The sequence below is a fragment of the Opisthocomus hoazin genome, chromosome 2 (genome assembly GCF_030867145.1).
Source record: "Opisthocomus hoazin isolate bOpiHoa1 chromosome 2, bOpiHoa1.hap1, whole genome shotgun sequence".
NCBI classification, from domain to species: Eukaryota; Metazoa; Chordata; class Aves; order Opisthocomiformes; family Opisthocomidae; genus Opisthocomus; species Opisthocomus hoazin.
Genome location: NC_134415.1, coordinates 9,157,077 through 9,179,319, shown reverse-complemented (window position 1 = coordinate 9,179,319; position 22,243 = coordinate 9,157,077). Strand labels below are relative to the sequence as shown.

The 22,243-nt window shown below is 39.9% G+C and overlaps 1 protein-coding gene across 9 annotated transcripts in view; it reads right to left on the bottom strand.

Moving 5' to 3' along the window:
- Positions 1-22,243, bottom strand: part of RYR2 (ryanodine receptor 2) — a 449,014-nt gene that overhangs the window by 337,271 nt on the left and 89,500 nt on the right. The window lies entirely within an intron of this gene.

Here is a 22,243-nt window from a genome sequence, read left to right as displayed (position 1 = left end):
GAAACTAAGCAAATAACTGATTTAGCAGAGGACCCAGTAACTAAAAAAAACACCAACCAACCCACCTTTACAACACCATAACATACAACACCATAACAGTTTCTACCACTAAAAATTACTCCTAAAACCAAAATGCTGCCAGCAATATCCGTAAACTGACAAACTGCATGCTCAGAACTGCATTCCGGAGGACCAGAATAACGAGGGAAGAGCATAGGTTTGCGGCCAAGGTACAGTATTAAAACAACGAGTTCTCAAAGCTCCTTACTAGTACTTACTTTCATCTACAATGATTATTTGACTTTTCTGTGAAACCCACTCAAATCTCCAAAGATTACACGAAGTATATACTACCCAGTCAAGAAAAAGGTTAGTTTCTCATGTAAAGATGTGGGCATGTTATGTTCCAACATGAATGTTTTGACTAGGTATATCTTTCCAAGATCAGGAATTTCAAGTTATGACTGAACAAAACCTATATATATATATATATATATACATACATATACATATACACACACACACGCACATACACAGACACACACATATGTATTTCCTTGTAAAAGACAGTGTTACTCTGCCCTGCTAAACCCTGAAAACTGATACCTCCTGTGAAGTCAGTTTTGACTAATCCTTAACCTTCTCAACACGTTAGTTCTATTAAACTAAATTCTATTAAACTACTACTAATTTAAATAATTTGAACTCTTCCTAATCTGATCCATTACATAAAATTACCTCCCTTAAAGAAGTATTGCTGACTCTGTGCTTCTGCTGCTCCATGACAGTATACCAGTTCTGAAGCTGCATACAGAAGAGAGAATGTCACATTTGCAAAATGAAGCCTTCGAAGGTTAAAACTGACAAGTTACGCTTGTATGTTCAAAGTCACTTCTACTGCTGTTTTATATGGCAAATACTGCAGTTAGTGGAACATTTCCATCAACTTCCATATGCTGTAAATCAGGATCTCCGCCCAGACTTTAATAGCTCAATCTTTAATAGCTTTCTCAAACTCCACATATGCACAGTTCTGCTTCACCGCATCCCATTTACTGTTCAGCTGTGCAACTGTACAGTGCAATGAGTATAGGTGCCATACACAGTCTAAAAGCAGATTTACAAATAGAAATTTAGCCTATACAAACTGCTTTGTGCTTAATGAAACTGCAGAAAACTTCTTGCCTTACAAACTTTTACTTCAACCTCTCTTTGCTGTGTTGGGCTAAGCACTGTAAGTCCTGTGGGCCATCAAGTACAAGACTTCCATAATTATTGGCAACCACATGATAACAGGATAATATGATCCACAAATCAATCTCTTAAGATGACCCTAGTGATCTGACCTGGGGGAAAAAAATTAAAAAATCAAATGACCTTTTTTTATGCTAGGGATTTGAATAACACACCCCCAGTGGCACATAAGACAACTTTCAGTGTTGACAGAAGCTCTACTACTAGTTGCTCCAGAGCCTCTTTCTTTCTATGCTTAGGAATAAGGTAAAAAAGCAACATAGCAGAAGTCAATTAACAAAATAAGATGGTGTTTTTCCTTCTCCAAATCCCTGCCGGTAAGACACAGAAGCCCTGACACACAGCATTTATTAAACACCATCTATGATCAACTGCAACTAAGTATCTTTTCAATAATCTTATGTGAGATACCAACAAAATCAGAGCGCAGTATTACTTTAACTGCTAATTCTATTCTTGATGGTTGGACTTGATGATCTTAGAGGTCTTTTCCAACCTGAATGATTCTATGATTCTATGACTGATCAGCCAGTGTCTTCAACAAACTAACAAACTCTGTTTTGAAATACCACCCTATTAGGGAGATGACATCAGAACACAAACGAAGCCTGCGCGTCAGAAAAGGACTCAAACTTCTGATTACTGTATCTGAGCTTTAACCATAACTCCACTATCTTCCTGGTAGCAGATGTCATAATATTTAACAGTAAAATAATAACAGTAATGTCCTTGGCTTGTGGGAATTAGTGCTCAGACTCTCTTAAGGGAAAACAGCCTACAAGGAAGAACTGAAAACAACCTGTGCACAGTGCACATCCGTTAGGTAGGGACACGGGATAAAAAGTAATGAAAAGACAATGGTGCTATAAAGAAGGATCTGCCGGTTATGGTGAATCAAATGCTGATCATCAGCCAACATCACCAGGCAGCTGTACAGAAGCCAAAAAGCTGGGCTAACCAGGAAAGAAGTGCATGTGACTACAAGACTAGTGATCCTTTGACTTTACAGTCAACACCGGTAAGGCTTCAGCTGAAGTGAAATGGCCATTTTGACCCTTCATTTCAAAAAGAGAAAGGACAGAGAGCAACAAGACTGATGATGCTTAGAAAAAAACAGGAAATGTCAAAAAAAATCCTTGGGATGGGTCTGCTTAGACTGTGGGGAAAAACTGCAACAATGTCAAGTACGTGATATTGTTGTCAGTGGAACATGAACTAGAGGACAAGTAATACTGTTCCTCATTGCATTACGAAAATTAGTATTAGGCAGTTGGGGAAAAGTTTTGAGCCTAGCAGAGCATTTTCATAGACCAGTTTAGAAGCTTCATCACTATAAGACTATAAAAACTGCTCAGGTAAAACCTCAGCCTGGAGCATTTACGCAAAGCTGAACTTGCCTTAGGATGAGAGAGAGAGATGACTTTTCTGGTCAGACAATTCTAAATAGTCTGGAAACATTTTGCTGCACATGTTTTAGTTCCATCCTGTAGGAGGAGTAATTTCATAAGAATTTAACATCATTCCAATGGAATTATCCTTTGAGATAGAAAACCCCATGCAAAACAGATGGAATTCCAGAGGACCAGACGAGCTGGTAGTTCTCGACACAGTATTAGGAAGCAGGCTGCTAGTACAATAACCACGTTATCTCCTCCTTCTTCCCCAAAAAGCTCAAACTTAGTCATCAAAATAATTTTGCAAGATTACAGCATAGTCATGGTGATCTGCAGTTCTACAGACATGTGGCAGTAAAAAATAGAAAAATCATCTTGAGTCATGTAGGTTCATATTCAGCACTTGCCACAAAAAGTTTTCCCTGAAGAACAAGGATACGAAGAGCCTGTCAGAAAGCAATCACCACGCACAAGGCAAAGACCCTGTTACACACCACCTGAATAGAGTGATGCTGTATGGCAGAGCAGAGTTTATCTAGGGCTTGCGCATCAACACTGAGCAGAGCGTCTCCGGCACAGCGCAAATCCCAGTCCCCGGGTTCCTCCGCCACCAGAGGGAAATGAAGCACGCGATCAGCAGTGCTGATCACATTCAACTGCACATGCTAACCACCTCCTCATATATACTACTCACTAGTGAACAGGCACCCAACACTGCAAACAGATATACTGTCTACGTGCAATCTCAAAGCTTCCTCTTCTGGCTCTTTATTCCACCAAGTCAGCATGAAACGGTGTCAAGTTTGCTTTCATCGTGCAATGGCCTTGTTTATGCATACGCTAGTATGCTCTTGATTGAGTTCTACTAAAAATCTGTCTGCAAATGAACATATTTCCAATTGAGATGACTCATTTTATTAGTTCTCACCAATTAGCTTCTGTGGTCCTACAATCCTAAAAAATGCCAAGTTCAGCTGTCATTGCCTAATAATAAATTTCTCTGTCTGTAACCACAGTGAGTAATGGCTAGCTCTGCATCTGACACAGTTGACAGAGTGGTGGAAAACAGCTGCAATAAAGTATGAATACCAAATTAAACACAAAACCACTGGTGGGCTGATTTCAGCTTCTTAACAGCCCCACTATGTCAAACTTCTCTCTGATGTATTTTAGGAATTTGATAAGAATTCTACTGCATTACACCCTCGCTCACTAGTTCCAGGCTATGTCTCTTCTGCAGTCAAAGGTGTGATTACAGCATGGGACATATCTATGCTATATTTGATCTTGCTTGTGCAAATAACAGTACCAGTAAAGACAGAGGTGAGAGCATCCTAGAAAAGGTGTCCACAACATTCTGCAGGCAAACACAAGATTATATCTATAACCCAAGTCAGGCAGTTTACAAGCTGCCTGTAGACAAACGCCAAGTATCTTATGGTGCTCAGTCCAAGCTAATAAATCCGGACTCTCACCAGTATCTGAAAACAATGACTGAAGGGATTTAGTTTTACAACTCTCTTCTTAGAAATAGCTCATTAATCTCAGCTGGAGAAGAGGTACATGTTAAAACAAATAATTTGTTCAAGGTTACACAATACTTAGACTCAAACTGAACACATTCCTTTTTGCGCATTACTCCCACCCTACTAACAGGTTCCACAGCAACAAGGCCCTGACAACATCTCTCTCATGGACAAGGCCTGCTCACTCCAGCTCAGACTGGGAAAATCTCCCCTCCACATCGTCCCTTTCATGCAAGAATACACGAGAAGAGTTCACCAGCCCTCAGTCTCCTACCTTGCGAGCAAAGCTCAGGAGGCTAAGTCAGTAAATATGACCATCTGCTTGACTTTGCACATTCAATCCTAGATCACTTTCTCTTCCCTTCATCTTTTTTCAGCAGCGTTTCTTGAGTCATTCCACTTCAGAGCTCTGCCAGACTGATATTTCGCAGCTGCCCGATCGATCATGCAACCTTTCCTCTCGAACTCCCAAAGACCCACCTGCCACCGTGAGTTTTTTTTATTTTTGGAGCAAGGTTAAAGATTCATTCTAATCTTCATCTGTTTCAGCCATGTAATGCTCTGTCAATATTTCTCCCTGCTGTCATTCTGAAGCTGCTCTAACTTACGAGATTCGCCCTTTCACTTCACACAATTCCCATGCAATGCTTTCTTGAGAAGTCTACCGCTTTTCTGAATTCTCCTTTCTTAGACTAATTCCATTTTGAAAATCTCTCTCAGACTGCTGTTCAGAATTTCTCTTCTGAGCACCTCTGATTTATGATCTATTCTCTCCTGCAGAACATTAATGAAATTATTAAGACGAGATGTGATATCTTCCCACAAACAACTCCAAAAGGGCTACTGCCAACATTCAATTTCTACCCAGCTTAAAATGCCACAAAAGGGCCATCACACAGCTGGAGTTCTATTTTATTATGAAGCCCCAAGCAGTCATAACACTGAAAACCCCGTTCCCAGATATCTTCACTACATGAGCAAGCGGAAAGGAGATTTTCAGCCTTCCACTAAGGAGATTGGTTGTCCCTTCAAAAAAGGGACCAATGTCCAACCTACCCCCTGTCTCCAAACAGTGCTGCTGTTCTACATCTATCTCCTCTTAACCCACCCCAGCACACCTATTTCTCAAAACATCAATGTACAAACTAAGGACTGCAGCAGTCTTAAAACACAAAACTTTAGCTATAAACACATACAATACCTAGATATCACGAAATAACTGCATTCTGTAGGGACACTGCAGCTGAGGGAAAGAACACTAAATTGAGAGAAGCGGCAGATGGATTTTATGCCCAGATCTTCCACCAAACTTCCATAATTTATTAGTCAAGTTGTTCCCCTGTGCTTAAGTCTGTTTTCCACATCTTTTTGGCTTTATTTGTTTAGACTCTAAATTCTCCCAGGCAAGACTATTCCAAATTCAATTTCAAGATAAATCATACCATTAATAAGTGCAAGATCACATACATGCTGCAACAGGAAAGAAACAAAAACTTATATGCAGCATGAAATGTTTTGTTTGTTGAGCTTCCCCCCCCCCCACATTAAGAATGAGTTTAAGCAGCAGCAGCTACAGACCATACCAGGAGCAATATCTAGTGGTCCAGCCACACAGCCTCCCAAGAAGGCACTGAAAACTTGCACATCCCAATTTTCACTCAAAAAAAAGCCTCCATAAGCACGGTGCTGGAAAATATTTACAGTAAAATAAACCAGCTGGAAGTCTGCTTGGTGGTTTTACCTGCAGGGCCCTGGGAATGGGCAGCAATGAATAGGTCAGGTACTTGGTTCAATACGCTGTCTGTGGCCCACAGCTGAGATCTCTTTCCTCTGCTTAGCAGAAATGTCATCAGGTTCAAACAGTAATGATATTTTGCAAAATCATAATATTGGAAACTTACTGCTCTTCTCTTCAACAAATAAAGCAGACAAAAAGAAGCAGCAAGACAAATGGAGACTGAGATATTCAGTGAGCAATGTTAGTGATTTTAGACTACTTCCATTGATCCAAGTCAGAGCTATATGCAGCAGGAAAACACCAGGTACAGACTACCAGTCTCCCCTGAATATGAAACACTCCTTACGGCTTGATTTATAAATTTCTTATCTATCCACCTCTGAAAAAAAAAATCCATGGCATTTGCCTCTGAATTTCCAGACATGTCTTGGGAAATTAATCCTCTCAGCTATATTGTCTGTTATTCCCTCACTTTTCTAACCCCACCACTCCTGTGATGACCTGCCCTTCCCATCTCATACAACATTTCACACTCTTTTCATTCTTCTTGCCCTTAGTGTCTTCCTTTCACTGACCATATCACCTTCTTTCAGCCCTCCATTCCCCATCCTACGATCCCTTGTCCACATCCCACCTTCCAGCCCTGACACGGTTACGCTGTACCCAGAAATGTCCAGCACCTCTCTGTCCTACTCTCTCACCCACTCTGGCTCTCAGGTCTCCCCCCTGGCCACCAGAATAAACCCTGGAAAGTCCTCACCATGAGCCTCCCTCGCAAGATGTATTATACTTACCTTCCTCCTTCCCCTCAGCTAGTGAGCACAAGTACTTCCTTGAGGCATGCTGCCAGCTCCACATTCAGGAGAGCTTTCAGCCTTTCTGCTACAGAGGGTGACAGGAGCATTGGTCACCCCAGAGCAGGTAAGGGGATGCAGGCCACGGCAAGTGTCCAAGCAGAGCCACAGCCCTCCCGAGGGCAGGAATTCCTCCCTTCCACTGACTGATCTGCCTCTGCACCCACCTTGTGCCAACCGGGACTGAGCGCAGCACCTCACAACGGGTAAAGGGAACAGTGCTTCAAGACACCGAGCATTCTGGCTGAACAGCTCCAGCGGAGCAGCCGGGACTGACAAGTAACAGTCTTCACAGACAAAACACATCAACATGCTTCTTCAGTTTAAAAAGCCTCTCTGATCTCCCCTCTACCTCAGTTCTAACGATGCAAATACTTGGCCACACTGAGCAGCGGGAAGGCAGGAAGGGAGGCTTGGTAGCCTTCTCCACATGCCCAGGGGTGTCAGGGAACCAGACATATTGCAAGGGTATCTTCAAAAAACCCCATAGCATTCAAGAAAGAAAAAGAAAGAAAAAAAAAAAAAAAGAAGAAAGATCAAGAGTCCTTTCCCACTAAGCTGCAGTACCAGACTTCAGTGCACTAACATCACGAGAAAGTCAAAATACCAAACAGAAGATGAGAAGCTGCCTGATCTTGATCACATTTAAGAATAAATCATTATACCTAGCATGTTGTCGTTTATATGCTTATCGGGTGAGAAAAATAAAGTAATTTCTGGTTTTGGGGAGGGTGTTCTACCCACACTACCAGCTGCCAGTCAAGGCAGCAGCACTGGGAAAGCCAAGGATGCTAAACCTCAGCTAATCCCGGGGAGGTTGAGAGGGTCATTTTTTTTGTTGCTAGACATTTTCAGTCCCAGCAATGGTACTCAGCTTTAGAAGAAAAGTGTTACGAGGAAAACATTCAAGCAAAGAATCACAGATTGCATTGACAATTGTTGTTAACTTCACCCAAATTTAGAATCATAGCAGTTAAGCCATACTGATTTTACAACTTTAATCAAGTCATAGCATGACAAACCACACCGAGTCATTTTTTTAGTGACTCCCGCTTCATGAGAAAGATGTTCTGCAGTAATTGTGCATTTTACTTAACTTGCCAGCTCTACTTTTACCTCACTTTTGTGATGAAAGAAAACTTGAAAAAAAATATTATTTTGTTTTTAAGATTAGGTTTCAAACCATTGTTATGCAAGCCATAAAACCGCTCTGACACATCCCAGGAAAAGCCTAGTGCCATTAACTAACGAATCTTCATTTCACTTGACAGAACACAAGACATACCACAATCACAGGACTTCCTTGGCAACAGCTGCCCCTCAGGAGCACTCCCTAAACTCCTGATGTGTCACCTACTTCATATAATTTTAAAAAGAACAGGTATAGAGGGTGTAAAGTGACAGAAATCTTCCCAAATGTAGCAGATGCATCTAGGTGAGATGTTACAATAATCCCAAAATATTTTGCGAGTCATCAAGTGTTCTAGCTGGCTCCTGTGCTTCCTGGTTCTGAAACTAATAGGCTACGTCCTGGCAACTCCAAAAACACCGTTTAATGCGGAATGGGGGGAACTGTGGCACCCTGAAATACAGACACATCTTGAAACAAGCATCAGTACACTGGATATCAAAACACCCAAACAGTTCATATCCTGACTGCATTATTTCCTCCTTGAACAGAACACACATAACACTGAATTTTGTACAGTCCACTGAAGCTGATGTGCAGGGTCTGCCAATGGTCAGATTTCTGCTGCAGAATTTAGGTCCGGATCATCAAGCTGCCATACATCCATGGGTTTTAGTGAGCATGGGATACTCCTCTGTACTTTACCAAGTGCTGCAGCTTGGTACTACTCAATCAGCACTTGACAATATCAAAGCACACCTCCTCCAGAGAAAAAAATACTATAAATTTGGTAGCAATTGCCTTGTCTTTGCATTTATATTCTTTTTCACACACTGAAAAATAATACTAGTATAAAAAAGATTGAAATATTCAGCGCAATAGCAGTGTATGTTGGATTGACAAATTCTGCATAAGAAATCAAAGCATGCTGCGATAGGTTTGGTTATTAAATACTCTGTGCAGGTATTAAACGAACACTGAGTAGATCTGGATGCATTCTGTGTTAAGCGTGTCTTTTGAAATAATAAAAATTTATGGGTTCACAAATGAATTTCTCTTTACCCTAGCTTGCCAGGCACTCTTAATTTTTAATCATTTCTCTCTAGTCCTTCATACTCTTACTGTGAAGTTGAACAGTTCATGGAAAAGCCGTTAAGATTCAGCTAGCACACTGTGTATTGGAGCAACTGCTAACCAAGAGAAATTAAGCAATCTTCAGATACACAGGAAAATGGCTTTCCATCACCAGGTTCTCATGGCAGCAGGTAATTCTTCACAGATTTTAATCAGATGCAATGACAGAAGGCTACAGTGAACTGTGAGTCCCAAAAATACGTTATTAAGTAGGTGCAAAAATATCTTTTCAAGCTTATGTGCACATAACATGCAGAGACAGTCCAATTTTTATTTCCTGTTTCTTCCCCTGAACAAACTCACCAGCCATCATAAATGACCCAGTGAAATGGAAAATTATCACCAAAAATACTGGAACAGCAGGAGTGTCTTTCAACTGCTTCTACTCTAACTTTCACCAGCAAATGTTTCAACACACAGAATTATGTTCAAGAACAAACTCAAACACTATAAATCACAAATTTATATTTTTATATATATATAGATAACAAAAAATGAGTATACATTTCACATGCCCTAGGAAAAAACGTATGCTTCACTCTTCTCCCAACTAAGAAAAACAGCAAAAAGCAAACATCAACAAAATCTTGCCATGTTTGTTTATACAGTGGAATTAATGATTCTGTATTACATTTTAAAAATACATTTCCTCAAACAAACAGATGTTGAAAGTAGGTTCATCACAGCTGAAAACACAAATTGTCAAATACTGATTTCATGATCATAGGCTGAACTCCACTTTTCCCATCCTTATTTATGCTAAGAAATTCTGTCGTTGCTTCCACTGTACTTTGAGAGTACTGAGACAGTAAAAAGCATCATGTTATTATATGAGCTGCATCTGATACTAGGAGGCCTCCCAGAAATCTGTCAGAATTGCTATTAAAGAAGAGAGTAAAATTAACATTTTTATTTCCAGTATGAAGCTGTATGTATAGCCTGTTTCTCACAGGCTGCTATTTATCAAGTGCCACCCTCACTAAAAATTGCACTATTACATTAATTGTAAATCAGAGAAGTCTGAGAAAAAGAAAAGAACATTTTAATGAGGAAAGAGGATTCAGAATAACAGTTTCATCTGAGCCAAAGAAAATGAAGGCTGGATTTTTTTAATGCTGGGGAGTTTTTTGGTGGTTTTCGGCGTATGTTACATGATCAAATTTTTAAAGGTGTATTTTAACAACACCTTTTAAATTGAATACTTAATGTAAGACATGTCTAAATCAGAGAACTTGCCTACTTATTACAGAGAGTACCACTTTGCATTACCATTTTTCATTCCTTCATGCATGTTCAACTCACAGTTAACATCTACTGTTAAAACAGAGGTGTAATTCAGTCTTACAAAACCTCTCCCATTGCCTCGAACACAGCACGTGCACATAACTTCATTTTGAGTCACAATTATATTTCAATGCTCACGCTCTAAATTCACTAATTTTAGTGCTAATTTAAACAACTTTTAAGTACAGCAGCAAAGCTAGGCTGATGAACCATGAGCTCTTACATGTTTCTTTTGGCTCTACTGAGTCCCTTCGGCTCCTGCAAACCATTTAGACTAGGATGCATCACACCTAACTGAAGGCATCTAAAATTCACTCACCTAAGTGTATTTAGCTATTTACTTCTACTCAGCCTCAGCTCCCTTTACAACCAATGGCAGGAGATTGGTTTGCCAGAAAGTGAGGCACCTTCTTCTGTAATTCTGTAATTCCATGTACACTGTAATTCCAAGACAGCTGCGATGAACTGCCCTCTGCAGGTATCTCCTCCTCTCCTTGCACTCCGCAATATTGAGCTTTGGCTGGGGTGTCCCAGTTTAGGTGAGACGAAACCCAGCCTCAGCATGCTCACAGAGCTTGTCCGATGGTAGAGAGGCAACAGAGAAACATTCATTCTCCACAGAAGTCTCATGTTTTCAGTGAAGTGACAGTATGAAAACTAACTCACAATGGCTCAAGGCGTCAGATTTAAAGACATTTAGGCAAGCTTTGCATGACTATTGAAATTACAGCTATGTCCTAAATAATAACAAACAAATAGCACACTGTGGACTGGGGCTTCACATTCTTTCACTGCCCGCTGCCTTAGCCAAATCACGTAAAAACTGAGGAAAAGAGAACACCTTGACATACAAATTTCAACTTGAATCACATGCAAAGCTCTGTATTTGAAGCAAACTGTCAACCGGTCCTTCCAGCTCATTCACAAGATCAGTTGCTGACCAATTTCTGCATTAACTTCCAAGCGTGTGCATGCCACACCTTCAGCCCCCGAAGGCCTGAGGGCCAGCAGACAGCCATCGTGGTGACACCACCAACAAATCCCGAGGCAGTCCAGGCTTTACAGAGACCTCGGCTAGCACGAGTCATGGGCCAGCCATCTCCTCTATGTTCCGCCAGCTGCTCCAAAACATTTAGACGGAGCAAGAAAAGCTAATGAAAGTTCTGGGAAGAAAGTGTAAATTGGCGAGGCACTGGCAGGGCATGTTCCACACATCTGGCTGTCCCAGGAAGAGGAGTGGGATTGCTGCAATTAAGCTTTAGGCATCTATATCCAAAATAAGTACCATTAGGCTCTGTTTAATGGTCAAAAAAAAAAGGGGGAAAAGGGTGTTTTCAGATACTGTCTTGACTAAAAAGCGAAATTAGATGCATACCTCAGATGTAGACTTCTAGATCAGATGAATCATATCCCAAGCAGCAGACTAATATCAAGACTACATAAATAACAAACTGAACAGCTGGCATAAATCCTACTATACTTCTCATTTTAGGCCAGCATTATTAGTTGTCTTCATGCCCAATTTTTGTGGGCAGACATAAAACAATAGACCTGACATAACAGAACCAAAGTACAGGTCAGAAATCGTTAATTCTCACAATAACTACCACAGCAGAAAAGATAATTTTAATAAAGAAAAAGCTGGTAAGCCCAAGGGATGACACAACACAGTGTTGGCATTACAGCACACGGACCACTGAACCAGACTTATGCATGCATACACACATACATAGACATACACATGTATCAGTATGAAATCACTATTACTGGTAGTTAATGTTAAAATTCAAGGTTGATGGTTTTACTTGGCCTCTAGCCCTCAATAATTCATCTTAAGTAGCAATTAGACATAAAAATTTTGTCTTTTCCCCACATGCTGCCACAAATTTTAAGAATATTTATGGCTAGGGTAGAGATTTTCATGACCCTTGTTGAGCACGCCATTGATCTCAATACTGCAGATGTAAAGCAAAAAGAAAAAAGTCTCTTTGGAAAGCAAGATATATAGCTAAGGGCAGATAAGTTTAAGCACGAACTTTACTTACATAAATATAGTGCTTTCTGTACTTCAAGACTGACATCATTTTAGGTTTATACTAAAGCCCATATTTACTACTAACCTAGAAAGACAGTGAAAACTAGAGGAGAGCAAAGCCTATAGAATGAAACGACACAGGCCTCTGTGCCTTGCCACTCAAAAACACTACAGCACACGGGAGTTAAACCAGTTTAAATTAGAAAGTCACTAGCCTAGCACAGACAACCATAATGAACAACCACTGGCCTTAGTACTTCAGGAAGCAAATGCTGCAATGGCTGTGGAGAAACTACCGGTTAATTGAACAGATGCTGCCCTGCTACAGGTAACACAAATCCATGAAGTATCAAAGGACAATTTGACATCACCTAGTAAGAATCCAGGGCACCACTATAAAAGTCATAAGAAGTTTAGCCACTGTCATCAGTAGGAATCACAGAATCACAGAATGTTCGGGGTTGGAAGGGATCTCTGTGGGTCATCTAAGTCCAACCCCCCTGCCGAAGCAGGGTCAACGTTAGTAGGGAGTTCAGCACAGCAGACACTTAGCACTCACTCAGCTAAACACATTGTGGAGGACCAGACTACTTGCTAAGAATAAAATATTTTAAACAATGCTGAGGGAATATTTCAGTGATAACTGCCAAACGAAACAAAAAGGGATCTACAACACTTGAACACTTGCTGTGCTGTTGTCCCCTCTAGTTCACCTTCCCCAACCAGTTATAAGTTTCTACAGCTTTTCACATTGCTTATTGCGGTTGAAGATGCAAACCTGCAGTATTTGCATTTGAATTATCATAGAATGGTTTGGGTTGGAGGGGACCTTCTAGGTCATCTAGTTCCAAGCCCCCTGCTATGGGCAGGGACACTTTCCATTAGACCAGGTTGCTCAAAGCCCCTTCCGACCTGACATTAAACTGGTTCTGAAACAGTCAATTCTGAGTTGAAATCCTCAGGTTCAGTCTTTACTTAAAGCCACAATTGCAAGGATGTTTTTAAGATAGCTTTTAAGACCTGAAAGCCTGAAATGTTTCACACACACTTAACTAGAAATTAAAGCATATATAGACACAGTGACAAGAACAGAGGCAGAATCACAAACTGCAAAAATGAAAAGTGCACAGAAGTTCCAGCTCTCATTTTTGGCTTTCTCAAGAAATACTTGCATTAATAATATATCATTGTAAGACTGATTATATTTACTTTATGACATGCCAAGAGATTTCTGGAAGGTGTTGCTTTTGGCAGAAATACATAGCACTATATCATATTGCTAATGGCATGCAGAACCAAGCAAAACCAAACTTAAATCATTATTAAAATAAGTAATACCAAATTGAAAGTAATCAAGGTGTGCCTTAACAGGAAACATTTTACTCAAAAAAAAAAAAAGACGTTACAATAGTATGTTCATTTTAGCAGCCTAGAAAATCTCTTCTGGTGACTGCATCTGTTGCATTTACCCAGATGGGCGACACATCTGTTCAGTTCCATTTAGCAGCTTGAACAAAAAGTGAGCAAAGTCAACGACAAAAGCAAAATCTGAAGAGTTTCTGGGGTCTGTCTGTGGCTTATGGCCTGCACACAGCCTTATATTCGTCTGCTTTTCAGTAGTAGGCTTTTTTTTGCCAAATAAAATACAAGCATGCCTGAAGGAAATGCCAACATACATTGGAAGTGTGAACTCTGCCCCAGAAATTGGTTGGGGCTTTGTGCATGTAGAACTGCTTCTTATTTGTGTCTAAAAGCTACTTCTGTTGAAACAGAATAAAATATGCACAGACAACACAACTTCTTAAATTACTACAAAGGAGATGGAGTTTTGATTTGACTTGGGTGGGTTTTGATGTGTTCCAGTTACGCTGGGGTTGGTGGGGAAGATTGTTCTTCAACATTCAACTCCTTTTAATTTTTGCAATTAGACATGTTATCTAGACATTTGTTTTAGGAATGCTTCTCAGAATATTATTCTTCTAATAGTATTTACACAAGTAGAGAATACTTTCAAAAATTCTGAAGCATATACCTATGTGGCTTCACCATAAGCAAAATATGTTCTTAAAAAACATCTTTAGGCTTTATAGTGCTCTCCTCCAGAACATTTGATTTAATGTTCTTGGCTTTATCTCCAAAGACCTAAACCAATGTTTTTCAACCCCCTCTCTCCTATTCCTCCCCCTTCTATTCCAAAGTCTTGAAACAATACAGGACACATATACCAAGTCTATAGTTTTTAAGACAGAGGAAAACATAATCAGATCAGCAACATTTCCCAGAAACAGAGCTAAGTATCTGCAACTTTAATTACAGGTGCATTTAATTGTAGCATGCTGATTTAAAAGAAACTAGATCTTACAAACCCACTTGGAAGCACAAGGGCAGTAAGAATAAAGGTTTCTATAAAGCATATGCTAGGAAGCAACACAATAAGGTAGTGCTGAACACCCCTGAACACGTCCATTGCAACGTCTGCAATGGACGGGCACTGCACAGCACCTGCTGCAAAGCTTAACGATGCTAAACATACCAGCTTTTGTTTTGTCCTCTGTTTATTTCATTGATACACTTTTTTAATTGTTAAAAACTGTCTGTAAGCACCAATTCAACTGCCATTTCAAAACATGTAACACCTGGATTGATCTCACTGCATCAGACATGTTCCTCTCTCCAAAATAAGGCATCTGCTCATGCTTATAATCCATGCAAGAAAATGCCAAAATCTTGATGTCTCCAGCACAGTCAGAGCAGGCAATGCCATGATTCTCTTTGCCTTCTAAGTTGTTTGTCAGGCTTGAATCTCTCACTTGCTCCTCAGACATCTCAGCTTACACTCAGTCCTAACTCTCTCTCAGTAACACCTCTCCACCACTGCATTTTCTTCTGCACCAGTTTCTCCAAGCTCTTGTTCCTTTCTATCTTAATTACCAAACCACTCACATCTCTTGCCTTAACCAATGCATTCTCCTCCAACTCCTATCTTCTTAAAATGCAAATATAAGAACAATTTCCCTAAAGTTTTGCTTTGAACCTGTCGTCACCTTCCTCATTGCTATCTTGCTTTTCCTCACACTTCCCCAGACACTGCAAATATCCCCTACTCCCCCTCACCTTTGGACACGGCTCGCAGAGCAGAGCCAGAGAGACTGCCGAGCTGTTTGCTCCATATACGAGCAAGCGCCCCGAAGTGACCAGCCACAGTCAGCAAGGCAGCCTTGCCATGCAGCTTCACCAGATGTGGCAAATCTGCACCTAAATTTGTTAAGCAGCTGCTCAACATGTGCCACTTGAGATCTGCAACAACCAGTAGGTCCTTATCGAGCAATAGTAACATGCTTAGGAACTGAGGGACAAGAGGAAGACGCCACTTAATGCCAATTTGTATGTATATCCTAATACTGTCATTAATTAGACATGGTCAAGAAATGTAGTACCTGGTTCAAAAGGAAAATTGGGGGGGATGTGGGAGGAGCAGGTCTAAGAAGGACTGAAGAGCAAATGGCAAGAAAATCACTTTCACATTCAAGGAAAGTTTATGCGATTTCACACTTTATTGCCTACATGTAATTTTTTTGAAAACTCCATACAGTTCCAAAATCCCTTGTAGCGGCTTTACCCGCTACTTGCATCCTTAGCATTTATTAGAAACATTTTGTATTAAAAAGCCAATATAAATGCCTAACTCCTATGCAAAAAAAAAAAAAAAGTTTACATGCAAATATAGCGCAAGCATTTTATCTGATGTTATTGCTGGTTGCTGCCTAAGAAGCTTTTACAGTTTAGAATGTTTCTATTAATTTTCTAAGAGTGTTTAAGCAATCCTCCCTGGCAAAGCCAAAAAACAAGCTACTCCTCCAAAAACCATTGCACACAAGTGAGATGCCTTTCGGAGGGATCCTTAAGAATCCTGCAAGTTTTAGACAGACATTTGAATGTGAAAGTAAATATTTACATAAAAGAGGGTGGTTTGTGCTTATGTGAAATTCCTGTTAAGCCTCTATCCAAACATGGAGAAACACATCCAAACATGGAGAAAAACACTAAAACTAATTTGCTGAGGTATTTTGATAGCCCTTTCCACATGAACGTAGTAATCACCTTCTGGTGAAGTCGATTCCTGAACAGTCGTTAAAGATCTCGGGCCAATAAAAGACCACATGCTATTAGTATTTCAACCTAGGCAAACCCTCAGATATTTCCAAAGGACGCACGAGGAAGCTACACGAGTGCCATGCCTGCAGCTCTCAGCCTCAGAGATACGTCTTGGCCAAATCCTCCTTTCACGTCAGATGGAGATTCTCTCCTCTCGGGAAGGCAGCAAGCGTCTGCAAGCCCACAGGGGGGGAGGAAGATGCGCTGCCCTGCAAAGCGCCAGCATCAGAGCTTAGGAGGATCCTCGTGACTCCCGCACCCAGCGCAAGAGAAAGTCAGCTGGAAGACTGACTAATGAACTACATTTATTTTCCCTTGTGTAATGAATACAGTGTGATATTGCAATTTTGTTACAATTTATGACTGTAAAAGATGTCTCAGCCAAAAAACAAAGTAATCATTTTGGCCAGGTATTCCCTGAATAGCAGACAAATAAACTGACAAAGAGTAGATTTCATTTGAATTTAACCAGTGTTTGTTACTTTCCCTTTCATAAAGCAGGTTTGGAGGGGATGTGATATTTGTTTTGTTCTGTATGGCTTTTTGTTTGGTTGGTTTTGTTTGTTCATAAGATAATTGGCTAAATTCTATCTCTGGTTTCATACAATGTACTTAGAATCATATTTTCCGATTTTAAACAAGTTGACGTTCCCAGGGTAAATCACAGATGATTCACCTACTGTTATGCAAAATTCCTTTAGTCACCTATAATTTTTTTTTAAATAATACACAGAAGCAGGACTCACTGTTTAATCTGAAAATAAGACAGCCTTCTCTTCTGTACTGCTGAATCCCACAGCCAGAAGCTCTCAAAAGTGTAATCACCACAAAATCTTCTCTATAGAATACATAAGAGAAACCATAAAATCACAAGTTTCTTCCCTGTAGGGCTAGGAGAGTGTTCTCCTTTTGTTCTTTTCAGTAATTGCATTGCTGACCTTGTTTCATTCATTTTTAATCCTAGAATTCCCTAAAACAAATTTTTAAAAGTCCACAGAAGTGAATTAATCGGTCGTAACAGTTCCTGAGGATCATCAAGTGAAACAGTAATTAAAATCTGGTCTATCATTCCTTGGTTTCACAATCTGCATCTATTAAAAAAAAATACTTTCCTTTCAAAACCTATACATCATTTTCTGTCTTGCACAAAAGTTATAATTTTTAATGGAAATAGAAGCATTTTATACAAAAAGAAAAAATCTTTTAGTAGAAACTACATTTGAGTAAAAAAAGTCTTCACAGATCTTCTCAATGAGCTCTGATATTATTATAGCTATAAAATTGACCCCCAGATAAAAGAAAAAAAAATGCATAATTTTCCATCTGGTTCTCAAGAACTGGAGATGACTCATTTTTGCCTCACCACTGCTGCTATTTTTTGGCATATTATCCTATACACATACCAAATTTAGCAAATCTCTCTGATCTCAAGCTACAAAAAATAACTCTGATTGCATTTAGATGTTCAGGTTTTACCAAATTTTCACCTGCTTCATTTTTTTAACTTGTTGAATGCAGCCATTTAGTAAAAGTGTATATAATGAATTGGAGTGTTTAATTCACGGCTACGAACAACCCAATAACATCACTTTTACCATTGCTGTAGTCCATTGGCTAACTGTCCTGCAAATACACGTTTTAGATCTTGCACTCTTTTTTTGTTTGCTTTTTTTTTTTTGCTTTTTTTAAATATTTCCAGGAGCTCTATTAAGCCTTCTAGTACTTCAAGGCTGCTTATAAGAAAGATGGGGGCAGACTTTTATCAGGGCCTGTTGCAATAGGACAAGAAGCAAAGGTTTCAAACTAAATGAGGGTAGATTTAGACTGGATACAAAGAAGAAATTCTTTTTACGCTGAGGGTGGTGAAACCCTGGCACAGGTTGCCCAGAAAGGTGGTGGATTCCCCATCCCTGGAAATGTTCAAGGCCAGGTTAGACAGGGCTCTGAGCAACCTGACCCAGTTGAAGATGTCCCTGCTCATTGCAGGGGGGGTTAAGCTAGACGGCCGGTAAAGGTCCCTTCCAACCCAAACTATTCTACGATTCTACAATTAATTCTTGTAATCCTTGACAGGCTGAATAGCCGTCACATACCAGAGAAGACAGACAAGCTGCTATAGTTCCACTTCCCTTCTCCATGTTTCTACTCATATGGTGACACCGAATCCACCACATTGCCATTTAAGGACAGGTTTAAATTCAAGATCTGAATCCCATATGATTCACATGGTGAACCAAGACAGGGAAACCTCTTCCTGAGGATCAAGCAGCCCTCTTGAACACCTTTAATGGACTACACACTAACACATATCTTAGCATTATCAAATAATAATTGGAGAGAGTACCAGGCTTCCCTGATTCACAGTTAAATCTGTAAATAAACCACTTCAGTTTGAGTTCATGGCAGGTTAAGTCTGAGCACAAGTACATTCAATGCCTCACTTCTGCAACCTTTATGGATTGAGCACATGAACACCCACGCCTGCAACCGACAGCTCTGTCGGCAGTTGTTCAAATTTAGGTCTTTCTCCAGCACAGTGAGGACGCTCCGGTTCAGACCAGCACTGCTGGCAAGCACACAGTTAAAGGTACCTGCCAGATCTCAGAGAAACCACTACACTGAATTCAAGGAGTTGCAGTAGACATTTCTGCTCAGAGTTACAGCAAGGTGAACTCAAGCCAATCACCTTGTCCCTTATCAGTGTATCAAAAAAAATTTAACTTAATTAAGCTACATATTCAGATGATGCTAATAGCAATATGGCCCATGTGTTACGATCATATACATCAAATAGCTACTTCCATTCATATTTGAATCTCTAACTAAAACAACTACAAAATTTTATGGCATAAAATGACTAAGTGTAAAACTTAGGGCAAAGTCCTTTCTTATTGGCACTGAGGATCTTTGGAGATCTCAGATTTCTTACATTACTGAACTAGGGTAAGCTTATTTGCTTTTATTCAAAGTCATTAAAACTGGGAATATAGAGAAAACCTGCATCAGCAGTGAGCTATGATGAAAGAAAGCACTTTATCATACTAACAAAGTTAACACTTTAATACACCAGCTGAAGTCTGAAGCAGTACATAAACAATTAGTAAAATTACTGGAATAAAGGAATTAATGGGGTGTACAAGAAAGATGCACAGACTCTCAAGAAAATAAAAATATTATTGATCCGTGCAGCTTCCAAAGTCTGGCCCCTGAGAAATCTGCTTTCTTGAGTAATAAAGACTGTGCCAAACTATAGCTAAATCACTTAAATCACTGCACAGTAACAAGATCCGTAGTGTTCTGTTGAGTCTGTCCATGAGTTTGAGGCAAATTGTCTATACTGTAAGCTTGTACATAAATGAACATAATAATACAAATCAGCTGTTGTATATCTTGTGTCTTTTGAAAAGTATTTCTAAAAAGAGATCAGGTAGCTACTAGTATTGAGTTTACTAACTGTTGAGAAACTCCATCCAAGAATCCTACATCTGGGTTGGCAATGTGCTGTGACTGTGCAGGGATGCAATAAAACTACACAGAGAAAATGGAACAAGGAAAAGACTTGAGCTGATATTAGCAAAAATAATGGACTACCTTTCACAGCTGTAGTGCATTAGTAAGTTAAAGGGGGACCTTCATCTTCACGTGACCACTTGAAAAGTGGAAATACAGCGCTTCCAGAAGAGCAAGACATTGAATCTCGTTGTTCATGGTATTTAGGTGAGTGGCAAGTGAATTCTATGAACAGACATTGGACCTCAACTCTGTCAGCAACTCCATCTACTGCAAAATGCTAATGGGCTCGTCCTTCCACACACTGACACTACTTCCATCGGACAGCTGCACCGCTTATGTTGTTATACATGCTGTGCTGAACAGAAGGACATCACCTCTGACTCCACGAGACACAAACTGCTGAAGGCTGAAAGAAACTCATGGGCAAGTACCATGACATGCTTGCACTATTCACCTCCAAACATCTGAACTTACAGTTGCCTGCCTCTTACAGTGTTTATTTCAAGAACTCAGATCTTATGAGTACCCCTGGATTTCAAAATCCAGCTTTGAAAATAGTGCCCTTCGTGTTGTGTCATAAACTTTTGTGACCATTGAAAGGCAAGTACAGGTAAGCCTGAGATCAAGTCAGAGGCAGGGAGACCCTTCCACACTGACTGAAGAGTGGTGCGATACAAGTCCCAAATGGCTGCTGAACCTACTGATGTATCTTCCTCTCTCTTTTAACAAAATCCCTAGGTCATTCCAAAGACAGTCTCTACAAAAAGCACAAAGCCAAATCCTCGTTTCCATCTCATTAAGATACACACGCCTCTGCCACAGCGCAGCAGGGATCGGCCTGGTGACAATCATTCCTGCAGCCAGCTTCGTGGTAATAACTCATTAATGACAGGCCTCCTTTCTTCCCGTCCAAAAGAGAAGGCATGAAGAACACAGAATGTTTTGGGAGAAACAAAACCATAGATGTTCGATCCTATCTAAACCAGTCACTAGGGACAGTAATTGATGCCTGTCCTCTGATAGCTGTCTTCTGGAACTGCTCTCCTCAGAGATAACGTTCACATCTCAAAACAACGATACCAAATCCGTCTACATTATTGGCAAGGCAACTGACATCCTACAGAACATGCTATTTAAAGCTCAAAAAGTATCTCCAAGTTCCAAATTTGGCCCTTTACAAATCTGCATCTACAACAAATTGTTTAGAAGGAAGCCAAAATCAACAAAAAAAGGACAGCAATTCATCAGTCATGGTACTTTCCTCGGACTTTCTTACATTTCATACTGCCCTAGTTCAAAGAACCCCTTTTCTACTTTAACCAAAAACAGTAGCCCATGAGGAAAAAATGTTTACAGAAAAATCCACAAAACTTCCCTTGTTTACTCACTAACAGAAGTGCAAGATTAACAAACTATTTACTGATTGAGGAGGATATAAAGGAGGAAAATATTTGTCAAACTAGAAGACTATGAGACAACGGGTACAGCAGAAAGGAACAGAAGTATAATACAACCCAGTGGCACAAAACCACGATAGCTGGAAGCTTTACAATACTGCGCCACGTGACCACTATCCCCCAGCTACAGCAATCTGTCACCAATACAGATTAGCAAACTAAGGACATCATATATCCCAGGCCCCTAAGTGAAGGATGCTACAGACCCACCTACAACCCAGGATCCTCTGAGAAAACACCATCAAGAGGTTTTTACAAAGCATGGAAGTAAGAAAACACCAACATACTAAGAATACTTGAATTGAGAGCAGTAGACCAAGAAAACAGAGGAAGGACAGAATATTTTTGTATTTGCTGTCTAGTCTTGTCCAGTCCAGTCACAAAATAGGGGATACACAGAAATAACCAAGTTACTTTCAAGTATGCTTAGTAACAACTCCTAAGGCTCAGCATAATAAAAGAATACAGAGAAATAATTTATATATTCTTTCCATAAAGCTACAAAAGCAGGAAATCACCTGAACAGTCTTTTGATAAATTTAGCACTTGAGAGTTGCTGAAACTCAAGAAAAGGCTTATTGATTTGTTAGGGGGAAAAAACCTCAAGTTAATAAGATAAAATTTTCATTTTGAAAGGGTTTTTCTTTTTTTCCTTTTTTTTTTTTTTTAATCATTGCCCTCTTGCAGCAAAAAGGAAAATAGAGTAATGCCTCCAGACCTTTAAGCATAGTTATATTTTAATGGAAACTGTGTTTCGCATTATAGAAAAT